We start from the raw sequence: 15,119 nt of genomic DNA, 5'->3' as shown, positions 1-15,119 counted from the left end.
TAGTGTTTTTTTGTTTGTTTGTTTGTTTTTGGTCCCCATTTTTCTACTCATCCATCCATACACTGGACAAAGGGGAGTGTGTTCCACATGGCTTTCCCAATCACACTGTCACCCCTCATAAGCTACATTGTTATACAATTGTCCTCAAGACTCAAGGGTTCTGGGTTGTAGTTTGATAATTTCAGATATTTGCTGCTAACTATTCCAATTCATCAAAACCTATAAAGAGTTATCTATATTGTGTGTAAAAGTGCCCATCAGAGTGACCTCTTGGCTCCTTTTGGAATCTCTCAGCCACTGAAACCATTTCATTTCACATCCCCTTTTTGGTCAAGAAGATGTTCTCCATCGCATGATGCTGGGTCTAGATTCCTCTCCGGGAGTCATATTCCACCTTGCCAGGGAGATTTACACCCCTGGGTGTCAGATCCCATAGAGGGGAAAGGGCAGTGATTTCACCTGCCAAGTTGGCTTAGCTAGAGAGAGAGGGCCATATTTGAGCAACAAAGAGGCATTTGGGAGGAGACTCTTAGGCACAATTATAAGCAGGCCTAACCTCTCCTTTCCAGTAACAGTCTTCCCAAGGGCAAGTCCCGTGATAGAGGGCTCAGCCCATCAAACCGCCAGTCCCCAATGTCTGTGAGCAAATTGGAAACCATCGAGGTGGGGAAGCCCAACAGCCTTGCATTCTCCCCCGGCTCCTCAGGGGGGCTCTGCATATTTTTTTCATTTTTTTTTTTAAATTAACTATTAACTATATAAAAAAATTAGAAAAAAATGTATACAATAAAGAAACATTTCAAACAAACCAAAACAAGGGAATAAGAAAAAGACAACTAACCTAAAATAACTACTTTACTTCCAACATGTTCCTATTCTACCCCAAGAAAATATACAGACTATAACCCAGCAAAGGAATAAGAAAGATAACCTAAGATAGCAACATTTCCGTGAACTTGTTCCTACCATACCCACCAGAAATTAACAAACCATAGTCATTCCTCGGCATTCCCAGAACTTTAAATTTACCCACGATAACTTATCTGTTCTTATTAGGTTATCGTTCCCTCTTCACTAATTGCTCTCTATCACTAGGTCCCCTACATTTTACATTATAAACCATTTATTTTACATTTTTCAATGTTCACATTAGCAGTAGCATGTAATATTACTTTTTTTGTGCCTGGCTTATTTCTCCCATGTCTTCAAGTTTCATCCATGTCGTCATATGTTTCACGACATCATTCCTTCTTACAGCTGCATAGTATTCCATTGTGTGTATATACCACATTTTATTTATCCATTCATCTGTTGAAGGACATTTGGGTTGTTTCCATCTCTTGGCAATTGTGAATAATGCTGCTATGAACATTGGCATGCAGATATCTGTTTGTGTCACTGATTTCAGATCTTTCGGGTATATGCTGAGAAGTGCAATCGCTGGATTGAACGTTAACTCTATATCTAGCTTTCTAAGGAACGGCCAGACTGTCTTCCAGAGTGACTGAACCATTATACAGTCCCACCAACAATGAATAAGAGTTCCAATTTCTCCATATCCTCTCCAGCATTTGTGGTTTCCTGTTTGTTTAATGGCAGCCATTTAAACAGGTGTGAGATGGTATCTCATTGTGGTCTTAATTAATAGCTAGTGAAGCTGAACATTTTTTCATGTGTTTTTTGGCCATTTGTATTTCCTCTTCAGAGAACTGTCTTTTCATATCTTTTGCTCATTTTATAGTTGGGCTGTTTGTAATATTGTCATTGAGTTGTAGGATTTCTTTATATGTGCAATATATCAGTCTTTTGTCAGATACATGGTTTCCAAAAATTTTTTCCCATTAAGTTGGCTGCCTCTTCGCCTTTTTGACAAATTCATTTGAAGTACAGAAAATTCTAAGTTTGAGAAGTTCCCATTTACCTACTTTTTCTTTTGTTGCTTGTGCTTTGGGTGTAAGATCTAAGAAGTGACTGCTTAATCCAGGGTCTTGAAGATATTTCCCTACATTATCTTCTAGGAGTTTTATGGTACTGTCTTTTACATTGAGATCTTTGATCCACTTTAAGTTAATTTTTGTGTAGGGCATGAGTTAGGGGTCCTCTTTTATTCTTTTGGATATGGATGTTCAGCTCTCCCAGTCCCATTTGTTGACTGGACTGTTATGTTCCAGTTCAGTGGTTTTAGGGGCCTTATCAAAAATCAGTTGACCATAGATCTGGGGGTCTATTTCCAAATTCTCAATTCAATTCCGTTGATCAATATGTCTATCTTTGTGCCAATACCATACTGTTTTGTCTACTGTGGCTTTATAGGAAGCTTCAAAGACAGGAAGTGTAAGTAGTCCCACTTCATATTTCCTTTTTAGAATGTTTTCAGCAAATCTGAGGCATCTTTCCCTTCCAAATAAATTTGATAACTAGCTTTTGCAAGTCTGCAAAGTATGTTGTTGGAATTTTGACTGGATTGTAGATGAGTTTGGGTAGAATTGACATATTAATGACATTTAGCCTTCCTATCTATCAACATGGAATATTTTTTCCATCTTTTTAGGTCCCCTTCTATTTCTTTTCGTAAAGTTATGTAATTTTCTATGTATAGGTCTTTTACATACTTGGTTAAGCTTATTCCTAGGTACTTGATTTTTTTAGTTGCTATTGAGAATGGAATCTTTTTCTTGTGCGTCTCTTCAGTTAGGTCATTTCTAGTGTATAGGAACATTACTGACTTTGTGCATTAATCTTGTATCCCGCTACTTTGCTGAATTTGTTTATTAGCTCAAGTAGCTATGTTGTGGATTTCTCAGAGTTTTCCAAATATAAGATCATATCATCTGCAAATAATGACAGTTTTACTTCTTCCTTTCCAATCTGGTTGCCTTTTATTTCTTTGTCTTATTGGATTGCTCTGGCTAGCACTTCTAACACAATGTTGAATAATAGTGGTGATAGTGGACATCCTTGTCTTGTTCCTGATGTTAGAAGGAAGGCTTTCAGTCTCTCACCATTGACTACTATGCTGGCTGTGGGTTTTCCATATATGCCCTTTATCATATTGAGGAAGTTTCCTTCAAGTTCTACTTTTTGAAGTGTTTTTATCAAAAAAAGAAGCTGGATTTTGTTGAATGCTTTTTCAGCATCAATCAAGATGATCGTGTGAGTTTTCCCTTTTGGTTTGTTAATGTGTTGTATTACATTGATTGATTTTCTTATGTTGAACCATCCTTGCATGCCTGGAATGAACCCCCCCTTGGTCATGGTGTATGATTTTTTTAATGTGTCTTTGGATTTGATTTGCAAGTATTTTGTTGAGAATTTTTGCATCTGTATTCATGAGGGAGATTGGCCTGTAGTTTTCCTTTTTTGTAGCATCTTTACCTGGTTTGGTATTAGATTGATGTTGGCTTCATAAAATGAGTTAGGTAGTATTCCATTTTCTTCAATTTTTTGAAAGAGTTTAAGTAAGATTGGTATCAATTCTTTTTGAAAAGTTTGATAGAATTCCCCTGTGAAGGCATCTGGCCCCAGGCTTTTATTTGTGGGAAGCTTTTTGATGACTGATTGGATCTCTTTGCTTGTGATTGGTTTGTTGAGTCTTCTGTTTCTTCTCTGGTCAGTCTAGGTTGTTCATGTGTTTCCAGGAAATTTTCCATTTCCTCTAAATTATCTAGTTTTTTGGTGTAGAGTTGTTCATGGTATCCTCTTGTGTTTTTTTTTTTATTATTATTATTTCTTCAGGATCCACAGTGATGTCCCCTCTCTCATTTATTAATTTGTTTATTTGGGTCTTCTCTCTTTTTGATTTTGTCAGTATAGCTAAGGTCTTGTCAATCTTGTTGATCTTCTCAAAGAACCAACTGTTGGTTTTATTTGTTCTCTCTATTTTGTTTGTTTGTTTCTGTTCTCTATATCATTTACTTCTGCTTTAAACCTTGTTATTTCTTTTCTTCTACTTAGGATTAGTTTTCTGTTCATTTCCTAACTTCTTCAGTTGTTCCATTAGTTCTTTGATTTTAGCTCTTTCTTCCTTTTTAATGTATGCATTTAGAGCTATAGATTTCCCTCTCAATACCACCTTCGCTGCATCCCATAAGTTTTGGTATGTTATGCTCTCATTTTCATTAATCCTAGGTATTGATCAATTTCTCTTGCAATTTCTTCTTTAACCCACTGATTGTTTAGGAGTGTGTTGTTTAACTTCCAGATATTTGTGAATGTTCTAGATCTTTGATGATTATTGACTTCTAGTTGTATTCCATTGTGATCAGAGAAAGTGCTTTGTATAATTTTAGTCTTTTTAAATTTATTGAGGCTTGTTTTATGCCCCAGCATATGATGTATCCTGGAAAAAGTTCCATGAGCACTACAGAAGAATGTGTATCCTGGTGATTTGAGATGTAATGGTCTATATATGTCTGTTAAGTCTAATTCATTTATCACATTGTTTAGTTTTTCAGTTTCCTTATTTGTCCTCTGTCTGGCTGATGTATCTACAGGAAAGAGTGATGTATTGAAGTCTCCTACAATTTTTGTAGAAACATCTATCGCTTCCTTCAGTTTTGCCAATGTTTGTCTCATGTACTTTGGTGAACCTTGATTGGGTGCATAGACATTTATGATTGTTATTTCTTCTTGTTGAATTGTCCCTTTTATTAGTATACAGTGTCTTTCTTTGTCTCTTATGATATCCTTGCATTTAAAGTCTATTTTATCTGAGATTAATATTGCTACCTCTGCTTTCTTTTGGCTGTAGCTTGCATGGAATATTTTTTTCCCATCCTTTCACTTTCCATTTCTTTGTGTCTCTGGGTCTAAGATGAGTCTCTTGTAAGCAACATACTGATGGTTCATATTTTTTAATCCATTCTGCCAATCTATATCTTTTAATTGGGGAGTTTAATCCATTCACATCCAATGTTATTACTGTAAAGGCAGTTCTTAAATCAGCCATCATATCCTTAGGTTTTTATTTGTCAGAAGCAGTTTTTCCTCCCTCTCTTTATTTCTTTTAAGGCACCTGTTCTAGTTTGCTAATGCTGCCAGAATGCAAAACACCAGAAATGGGTTGGCTTTTATAAAAGGGGGTTTATTTGGTTACAAAATTACAGTCTTAAGGCCATAAAGTGTCCATCAACAAAGGATACCTTCCCTGGAGGATGGCCAATGGTGTCCAGAAAATCTCTGTTAGCTGGGAAGGCATCTGGGTGGTGTCTGCTCCAAAGTTCTGGTTTCAAAATGGCTTTCTCCCAGGATGTTCCTCTCTAGGCTGCAGTTCCTCAAAAATGTCACTCTTAGTTGTTCTTGGGGTGTTTGTCCTCTCTTAGCTTCTCTGGAGCAAGAGTCTGCTTTCAAAGGCCATCTTCAAAATGCCTCTCATCTGTAGCTACTCTCTCAGCTCCTGTGCATTCTTCTGTCTGAGCTTATATAGTGCTCCAGTAAAGTAATCAAGGCCCATGCTGAATGGGTGGGGCCACACCACCATGAAAATTATCCAATCAGAGTTATCACCCACTGTTGGGTGGGGCACATTTCCCATGGAAACAACCTAATCCAAAAGTTCCAACTTAATCTCCACTAATATGTCTGCCCCCACAAGACTGCATCAAAGAACATGGCTTTTTCTGGGGGACATAATATATACAAACCAGTACAGCACCCTTACTAAAACTCTTCAGTTCTGTGCCCTTCTCCAGACTTCTCTCTCCTTTCTTTTTTTTCTCAGCAGGTAGAACTGACTTTAGTATTTCTTGTAGAGCGGGTCTATTGTTAGCAAATTCTCTCAGCATTTGTTTGTTTGTGAAAATTTTAAGCTCTCCCTCAAATTTGAAGGAGAGCTTTGTTGGATAAAGAATTTCTGGTTGGCAGTTTTTCTCTTTCAGGATTTTAAATATCATACCACTGCCTTCTCACCTCCATGGTGCCCAGTGAGTACTCACTACTTAGACTTATGTTGTTTCCCTTGTATGTGGTGAATCACTTCTCTCTTGCTGCTGTCAGAACTCTCTCCTTCTCTTCAGCATTTGACAAGCTGATCAGAGTATATCTTGGAGTGTGTTTATTTGGATTTATTCTGTTTGGAGTTCATTGGGCATCTATGATCTGCGTATTTATGTTGTTTAGAATGGTTGGGAAGTTTTTCCCAACAATATATTTGAATACTCTTCCTAGACTTTGCTCTTTCCTTCCCCTTCTGGAATGCTGATGATTTTTGTATTTCTGTGTTTCATGTCCATCATTTCCCTGAGATCTACTTCAAATTTTTCAATTTTTTTCCCCATTTGTTTTTTTGTACTTTCACTTTCCATCACACTTTCTTTGAGATCACTAGTTCTTTCCTCTACCTCTTCAAATCTGGTCTTATGAGACCCAGGAGTCTTTTTAATCTGATCAACAGAATCTTTTATTTCCATAAGGTCCACTATTTTTCTAATTTACTCTTGCAAATTCTTCTTTATGCTCTTCTAGGGTCTTCTTCATGTCCTTTATATCCTGAGCCATGATATTGATGTTTGTGAGTACTTCTTTGACTAATTGCTCCAAATTCTGTGCCTCCTCTGGCTTTTTAACTTTGGCATTTGGATTATACATGTCTTCTGGTTTCTTCATATGCATAATAATTTTCTTTTGTTTTTGGCTTCTTAGCATGATAGGGCTCTTTTAGGATATGTCAGCTTATGTGAACACTTATCTATAATTTGACAGAGCTACAGCTTGGTGGAGTGCACTTTCCCTGACCTATCAGCAGATGGCACTCCTAAGCCACCTCTTACTCTCAAACCAGTTCTCCCCAACTTCATCTGTACACTAAGTGGGGGTCCAAACCATGTGGCAGTCCTATCACTACACCAATTTTCTGTGTGCCATGGGGACTGCCAGTCCTGTAGGTGGGGGGCATGCCCTAGGCAGTTTGGCAGGAAGACTGCTTCAGGACACAGTGATCCCAGCCTTTCCTGAGGCTGCAGGTAGCGTACCCTGGGGCTGCAGACCTGTGCATCTCCCCCTCCAGTTCAAATGCCCCACAGTCCCTCTCTGCGGGGCACCCATGGGTCCCTGGGATTGGAGGAGGGTTCCTGGTACTCCCCTGCAGCACCCCTGCCTCTAGGCTGTGTACACCATAGGTTTCTGTGGAGGAAGAGTGGACACTGTCACAAACCTGCTGAATCCTGAATTCCCTCAAGGAGTCTTTTGCCGTGGCACTGTGCATGAGTGTCTCCCAACCAGCTGCAAAGATGGCTGCTCAGGGCATGGAAAGCTACCCCCTTCTGCGCTCATCCATCTGCTGCCATGGCCTGTCCCTGGCACAGGGGTTCTTGGCCATGGGTCTGTTCATCTGTTGCACTGGCTGCCCTTTCCCTGGTGGCTTTCCAGGGCTAACACTCATCTGCTCATCTCTGTCTCAGCTGCTCATTCCCCCAGCAGCTTTCTTGGTGGAATACTCACCCACTCATCTGCCTGCTAATATTTCTTCTCTTTCTTCAATTCATCATTTGCAGGGTCTTTCTCTAGTCTATATCCTCCTCCAAAGTTTCAAACAATTCAGAATTGTCCTTTTTTGTTGTTGAATTTCTGGAGAGAAGTGTTCAGTAGCTGTTTACATTGCCATGTTGATGACATTACCCTAAATTTAGTTTTTTAAAATCTAGAACTATCACTCCACTTTTGTCCCCCAAGACATTGTCTTTACAAAGAGTCGGGACAGTTATCTTGTAGAATATAAACTATGGGTGACTCAAAATGTCATTTTTATTTTTATCTGTTTTCTACTATGAGAATACTTCAATTCATAAAAAAAACAAAAGGTTAGAAATAATAGTACATATTTTGTTTTTTGTGACTCTGAGGGTCTATTAACATGGGCATGGTTGGGGATGGGGCACTATTGTTGCCTGCAGTGGGCAGAGAGTCACCAGTAGACAGTTTCTACTCAATGATGGCAAGAAGGGCTCAACAATTTCTCCTCTCTCCCACCAACTCTTAAATATTTCTATGATCCTGAAGGATGGTAGCCAGAAAATAACCAAAAAACATACTATCCCTCAACATAATAGACATATAAACAACTGTTCACCCAACAAAGACAGACCTGTGCAAACTCTGGTCTTGGTTTCAGCCTTGGCAGTAGCTGCTTCTGACTTATCCCTGGCATCTACCAAGAGACATGAAGAGGCAGTGTACCTTTGGAATGTGTTATGTGTGTGTGTTTTGATTGATTGTTAGTTTTTTCTCACTGTCTTTCTTTTTTGCATTCCTTTATTTTATTTTTCCTTCCCTTTTTCTTTCTTCTATTTTTTTTCTTGGTCTAATAGACTAAGGAGTGGGAGAGCTAGATTTCCAGAGTGATCACAAAATAATACTCAGAATATCCAGTTCTCAACAAAAATTTACAAAACATACAAGGAGACAGGAAACTATGGCCCAGTCCTAGGGAAAAAAAAATAATCAGACGCTCACCCAGAGAAAGCTCAGTCACTGGAATTACTAATCAAAGGTCTTAGATAACCTCTCTTTAATAGTGTTTTAGTTTCCTGGGCTGCTCAAGCAAATACCAATGCAATGGTTCACCTTAAACTATGGGAATTTATTAGCTTATGATTTTGAGGCTGGGAAAATCAAGGCATCATCAAGATGATGCTTTCTCCCCAAGACTGTGGCATTCTGGGGCTGGCTGCTGGAAAGCACATGGCAGCATCTCCTGGTCTCTCCCTTATCTTCCAGGTTCCATTTCAGCTTCTTGTTTCCTGGGGCCTTCTCTCTATGTCTGAATTTCATTCTGCTTATATGTACTTCAGTAATAGGATTAAGACCCATCCTAATTGAGGTGGGCCCCCCCTTAACTGAAGTAGCCTCATCAAAAGTTCCTACTTTCAATGAATTCACACACAGGAATAGATTAGATTTAAGAACATGTTTTTCTGGGGTACTAAAGCTTTAAGATACCACAAATAGAATCAATGAACTAAAGGGAAAACATGGATAAAGACATAAAGGAAACAAGGAAAACAATATATGAACAAAATGAAAATTTAAATGAGATACAAATTATAAAGAATAATCAAATGGGAATATGGGAACTCAAAAATACAATAACTGAAATGAAAAATTCAATAGAGGTGTGCAAAAACAGAATGGAGCAGACAGAAGAAAGGATCAGAAAACTTCAAGATAAGACAATGGGAATTGTCCAATCTGGGGAGCAGAAAGTAAAAAATAATTTAAACATTGAAGAGATGGACAACCAGTGGGACACCATTAAGCATATGAATATATACATCATAGGAACACCAGAAGGAGAAGAAAGAGAGAGAAAGGGCCAGGAAAAAATATCTGAAGAAATAATGGCTGAAACTTCCCAAATCTGATGAAAGATAAGAATATACAAATCCAAGATGCTCAAGGAACTCCAAACAGGATAAACTCAAAGAGATCCACACCAAGGTGCATTATGATCAAAATGCTAAATGCCAAAGACAAAGATAGAATCTTGAAGACAGCAAGAGAGAGGAGACACATCACTACAAGGGATCCTTAATAAGATTAGCATCTGATTTCTCATTAGAAACTATGGAAGCCAGATGACAGTGGGACAATATATTTAAAGTGCTAAAAAAATATTACTGACAAAGAATAATATATACAGCAAAATGGTCCTTTAAAGATGAGGGAGGAATTAAGACATTTCTGTGTAAACAAAAGTTGAGGGAGTTTATTACCACTAGACCTGCCTTATGAGAAATGCTAAAAGGAGACGTTCAGATTGAAAGCTATATGTTAAAGCTGTATGAAGAAATAAATACCTTGGCATAGGTAACTATATGGGTAAATATAAATGCTAGTATTATTGCATTTTTTCATTTGTAACACCATCTTTGCTTCTTATATGGCTTAAAACTCAAGTGCATAAAAAGCAATATTAAACCTTTGTAACTGGGCAGACAATGTATAAAGATATAATTTTTAACAAGAACAACATAAAGGGGAAGAATGCAAGAATATAGGATCAGAGCATGTGTACGCTGCTAGAGTTAAGTTAGTATCAACACAAACTAAATTGTAATAGATTTAGGGTGTTAAATGTAATTCCCATTGTAACCACAAAGAAAACATCTAACAAATCCACATAAAAGGAAAATGAGAAATGATTCCAAATGATTCATTACAAATGATCATCTAAACAAAAAGAATGGCAGTATGGAGGAAATGGGAGATAAAAAGATATTAGACATACAAAAAACGATTTCTGTTTACAAGAGACTCATTTTAGATCCCGAAAAAGAAAGTGAAAGGATGGAAAAATATATTCCATGTGAATAGTAACTAAAAGAGAGTTGAATGTTTATACTAATATCAGACAAAATAGACTTTAAGTCAAAAGCTGTTTCAAGAAGGACAAAGGGTCCATTCAACAAGGGGATATAAAATAAATATAAACATATATACACTTAACAACAGGGCTCTGAAATATATGAAGTAAGCACTGACAAAATTGAAGAGGGAAATAGACTGTACTATAATAATAGTTGGAGATTTCAATCTACCACTTTCGATACTGAATGAAACATCTAGACAGAAGATCAACAGGAAATAGAGGACTTTAACACAACTACATAAGAACTCGACCAAACAGACATGTATACAACACTCCACCCAAAAAAAGCAGAATATACATTTTTTCTAAATGCATATGGATAATTCTTCATGATAGACCATATGTTAGGGCACATGGTAAGTCTCAATAAATTAAAAAATATTGAAATCATGCAAAGTAACCATTATGATTACAATGGAATGAAGCTATAAATCAATACAGAAAGAAAACTGTGAAATCTACAAACATGGAAATTAAACAGCACACTCCTAAACGACCAATTGGTTAAAGAAGATATCACAAGGGAAATTAGAAAATACTTAGAGACAAGTGAAACACAAACACAACATACCAAAACTTATGGGATGCAGAAAAGACAGGGTTCAGAGGGAAATTTATAGCTATGAATGTCTGTATTAAAAAAGAAAGATCTCAAATCAATAGCCCTACTTCACATCTTGAGAAACTTGTAAAAGAAGAGCAAACTATACCCAAAATTAGCAGAAGGCAGAAATAATTAAGATTAGGGTAGAGATAAATGCAAATAGAGATTAGAAAGAGAACCGAGAAAATCAACAAAACTAAAGTTGTTTTTTTGAAAAAAAAATAAATAAAGTTGACAAACTTGGTTAGACTGCCAAAGAAAAAAGAGAAAAGATGTAAATAACTAAAAATCAAAACTGAAAATGGTGACAACACTATCTTTATAGAAATAAAAAGGATTATAAGAAAATACTGTGAACAATTGTATGCCAACAAGTTAGATAAACTAGATGAAATGGAAAAACTCCTGGTTATGCACAAATTTCCTAAACTGACTCAAGAAGAAATGGAAAACCTTAACAAACCTCTAATAATTTCAGAGACAATTGAATAAATAATAAAAATCTTTCCACCAAAGTAAAGTCCAGGACCAGAAGGCTTCACTGGTGAATTCCACCAAACATCTAAAGAAGAATTAACACCAATCCTCAAACACTTCCAAAGAATTAAAGAGAAGGGAACATTTCCTAACTCATTGTAGGAGGCCCAGCATTACCATCCTGATAAAGACATCACTGGAAAAGAAAATTAGAGACCAATTTGTGCTATGGATATAGATTAAAAATCCTTTAAAAATACTAGCAAACCCTCCAATAACATATCAAAAGGATTATACACTATGACCAACTGGCATTTATCCCAGGAATACAATGGTGGTTTAACATATGAAAATAATCCATCAATGTAATACATTACATAAATAGAATGAAGGGTAAAAATCACAGAAAAGGCTTTTGACAAAAACCAGAACCCATTCTTAATAACAAAACTCAGAAAACTAGAAATAAAAGGGAACTTTATCAACATGATAATGGTCATTTATGGAAACCCCCACAGCTGACATCATACTCAATGGTGAAAGACTGAAAGATTTCCCCCTAAGATAAAGGTAAAAAATAAAAGGCAAATGTTTGGAAAGTAAGAAATAATACTGTCCTTACTTCCAAATGCTATCTTTGTGTGGTAGAAAAATCCTAATAAATTGACAATAAACTGACTAAGGTATGAAATTAGAGAGGTTACAGGATGCAAGGTCAATATACAAAATTCATTTATATTTCTATATACCAACAATGAATAATTGGAAAATAAAATTAATATTAAATAACCCCATTGCATCAAAACTAAATTACTAAGGAATTAATGTTTTGAAAAATGCCTGACTTAATCCAAAAAAAAAAAAAAAAACTGGAAATTTCAAAGAGAAAGTAAATAAAACCTAAATTAATGAAGAGATATACCATGTTCATGGATTAGAAAATTCAGTATTGTAAAAATGACAATCTTACCCAAATTAATCTATAGATTCAGTGAGATCTTAATAAAAGTCCCAAAGAGAACCACTTTCCTGCTATCCAGCACCACCCAGTTTTCCTGTTACTGCCACCCTATCATTCATCAAAATGATCCATCTATGTTTTCTCAGGAAACTATTACAGATGTTTGTAATATTGGATTATATTATTGGTTAAAATGAACACCCTGACCCTGAAATTGTTTATGAGTTACATATTCATCCAGAGTTCACATTGTTCAGCTGCCAACACGTGATATTCAGTGATATAGTCAAAGTTCATAATTTTCACATAACATCAGGCTAGTGGGTGGCAAGAGGTACTTTCAGGCTTCCATCTTCCTCATGGGAGACATGCCTGGGTGGTGGAAGTAGTGCAGTGGTTGACTGCCTATTTCAGAAGGGGTGCTTTCAGCTACAGAATAGCCCATGCACCCCACACTCCAACCCATGACACAGAGATCCTTAGATTAGTTAATTTTATATAGTTTATGAAATTATCTTTAAAAAGTTGTTTTTGAAAGATAAAAAAATCAAGGCTATAGGCACAATTAATTAATACACCACCTATGCCACCTTGCTACACACCCCATAGGTGTTATAGAAAGGCCAATACATCATGCTTGAGCAACTATGACATGATGACCATCTTTGGGCAACCATTTAGCTAACAGGATCCAGAGGAACTGAACATGGCAGCCCTAGTCAGCCTCTACAACACTGCTTCAAACATGTTGAATGTTTTGAAACAACGTCCTCTCCCTTCTCATAGGGAATAGTGTCCTCTTTCTAAACTGCATGTTATGGCACTTCCTCTACAAACACTGTCCTGAAATTCCCTAGGTCTGATGGAGATGCCCTTTTTCTGTCCCATACACAGTACTCCACATTGACAAAGCAATGTTCACCACACTGACTGCATTCTCTATATGCTTATCTAGGTCCCTAGAAAACAGTTCTGCAGCTAACAGTGTAAATTGCAGAGTTGGAGCTCAAAAAGGATTTCTTAATGAAAGAACAAATTATAAGATGCAAGTACCCCAGCATAAGGAACTCGGAGATCAGGACACTCACCTGTCAGAGAGATGGCAAAAAATGAAGCCTCCCATCAGAGCTCCAGCCATGAATAGGAATTGAGCCACTGATTTCAGTGACTGAGAGTCACATACCAGATCCCACTGGAAGGAAAGGAAAACCACACATTTCTTATGCCTCATCAGTGGTGACAAGCTTCAAAACCTTAACATGACTTGCAAGTTTTGCTTGATATCACAGCCCTAACTCCCTCTCCAGCCTCATCTCAAGCTATTTCCTTGACAATCCTCTAGCATCTTATACCTTGCAAATATTAAACTCATTTCAGATGTTCAAATGCTTCATACTCTTTCTCAGAAGTTTCCAACAGTCTAAATCCATTCTTTAAAATATTTTCATCTGTTTTACATTTATACCACCAACTTTCTTTACTGTACTAGCTGACTTCTATAATTCAGACCATGGCTTACACAAAACTTTCTCTAGGAAATTTCCTTATGATCCTGTGGGTTATATCAGAACCCTGTCTTTGTATTCACTTAGCACTCTGTACTAAGTGGTTCTCAATCTTGGTCACTCAGTGAATCATTTGAGTAGCTTTTAAAGAATCACTGATTCCTAGGGTTCATCCCCAAACCTTCTCACTTAGCTGCTCTGGGGTGGCGTCAGGCAATTGGAGCCTAAACCAATCTTCTCAAATATTTCTAATTTGCAACTAACACTGAAAGACAGAATTACTGATCTAGCATGACATTTGTCACATATTAAATCAATTACGTGTTTAATTATCAACTTACAAATATTAAATGCTCTTTGATAGCAAGGTTCACATCTATTTGGTTGAATTCATTACCCTCAACATCAAAGCAAATGCTTGGCATTTTAATAAATGATCAATTAATATTATCTGAAAGAATAAAGAAAGCTGAGTATCATACCCACAAGGTAACAGAAGGCTTGAGGAGTGCACATTATTTGCATTCTCAGAAGAGGTAAATCAGGCCTCTTACCTCAGTCACAATGGTGAGGGGAAGGTTCTTTGATCATACACTCAGCCATCCACACAGGGCTCTGTGTCTGGCTCACTTGTGTCAGGGAAGGTCCCATTCAGGTGAAGGAGCTGCCACTGAGAGTGGAGGAAACGATGACAATTTTCCAGCTTGAGGTTTGAGTCCAGTGGGATGAAAATTCTCAGGAGGGCATCTGGGCTGAGGACCACAGTGCTATCAGCAGAGACAGTGTCATTGACAAGGATGTGGACCCAGCAGCGATGACCAGGGATGGATGCAGTGAAGTTCTCTAACAGATAACGAGGAGATGCTACCACCACAGAGGCAAGGGAGAACACATTCTGAAGGATCTGGAACCTTCCCAGTCCTCCAACTTTATCCAGGAGTTCCTCAAAGGCCATTGAGGCTCAACAGGTGATACCCAAGAGAAGGCACAACGACTTTATGATGTAATTAAGGGAGAATATGTTTCCTTTAGCTGTCACTCAAAGTCCGTGCTGATCCCTATGCCTCTCTCTTCAGTGGACTTGGCCTCACACTGCGCAGGGTTGTGGAAGCAGTTTCCCCAAGCTGTTTTGGGATTAGGTGGTTGTATCAGTAAAGTCACAGAGGGAAATAGTTTACTGAGGTACGTCCAGCTTTTTCCAATTAAATC

General features: G+C 37.4%; 1 pseudogene; it reads right to left on the bottom strand.

The window, feature by feature from the left end:
- LOC119537439 overlaps nucleotides 1-14,865 on the bottom strand; it is a 36,742-nt pseudogene extending 21,877 nt beyond the window's left edge.
- Between the last annotated feature and the right edge of the window lie 254 nt (nucleotides 14,866-15,119).

Source organism: Choloepus didactylus, chromosome 6 (genome assembly GCF_015220235.1).
Source record: "Choloepus didactylus isolate mChoDid1 chromosome 6, mChoDid1.pri, whole genome shotgun sequence".
NCBI lineage: Eukaryota > Metazoa > Chordata > Mammalia > Pilosa > Megalonychidae > Choloepus > Choloepus didactylus.
The sequence above is the reverse complement of the archived record's forward strand: the minus strand, read 5'-3'. Positions and strand labels throughout refer to the sequence as shown.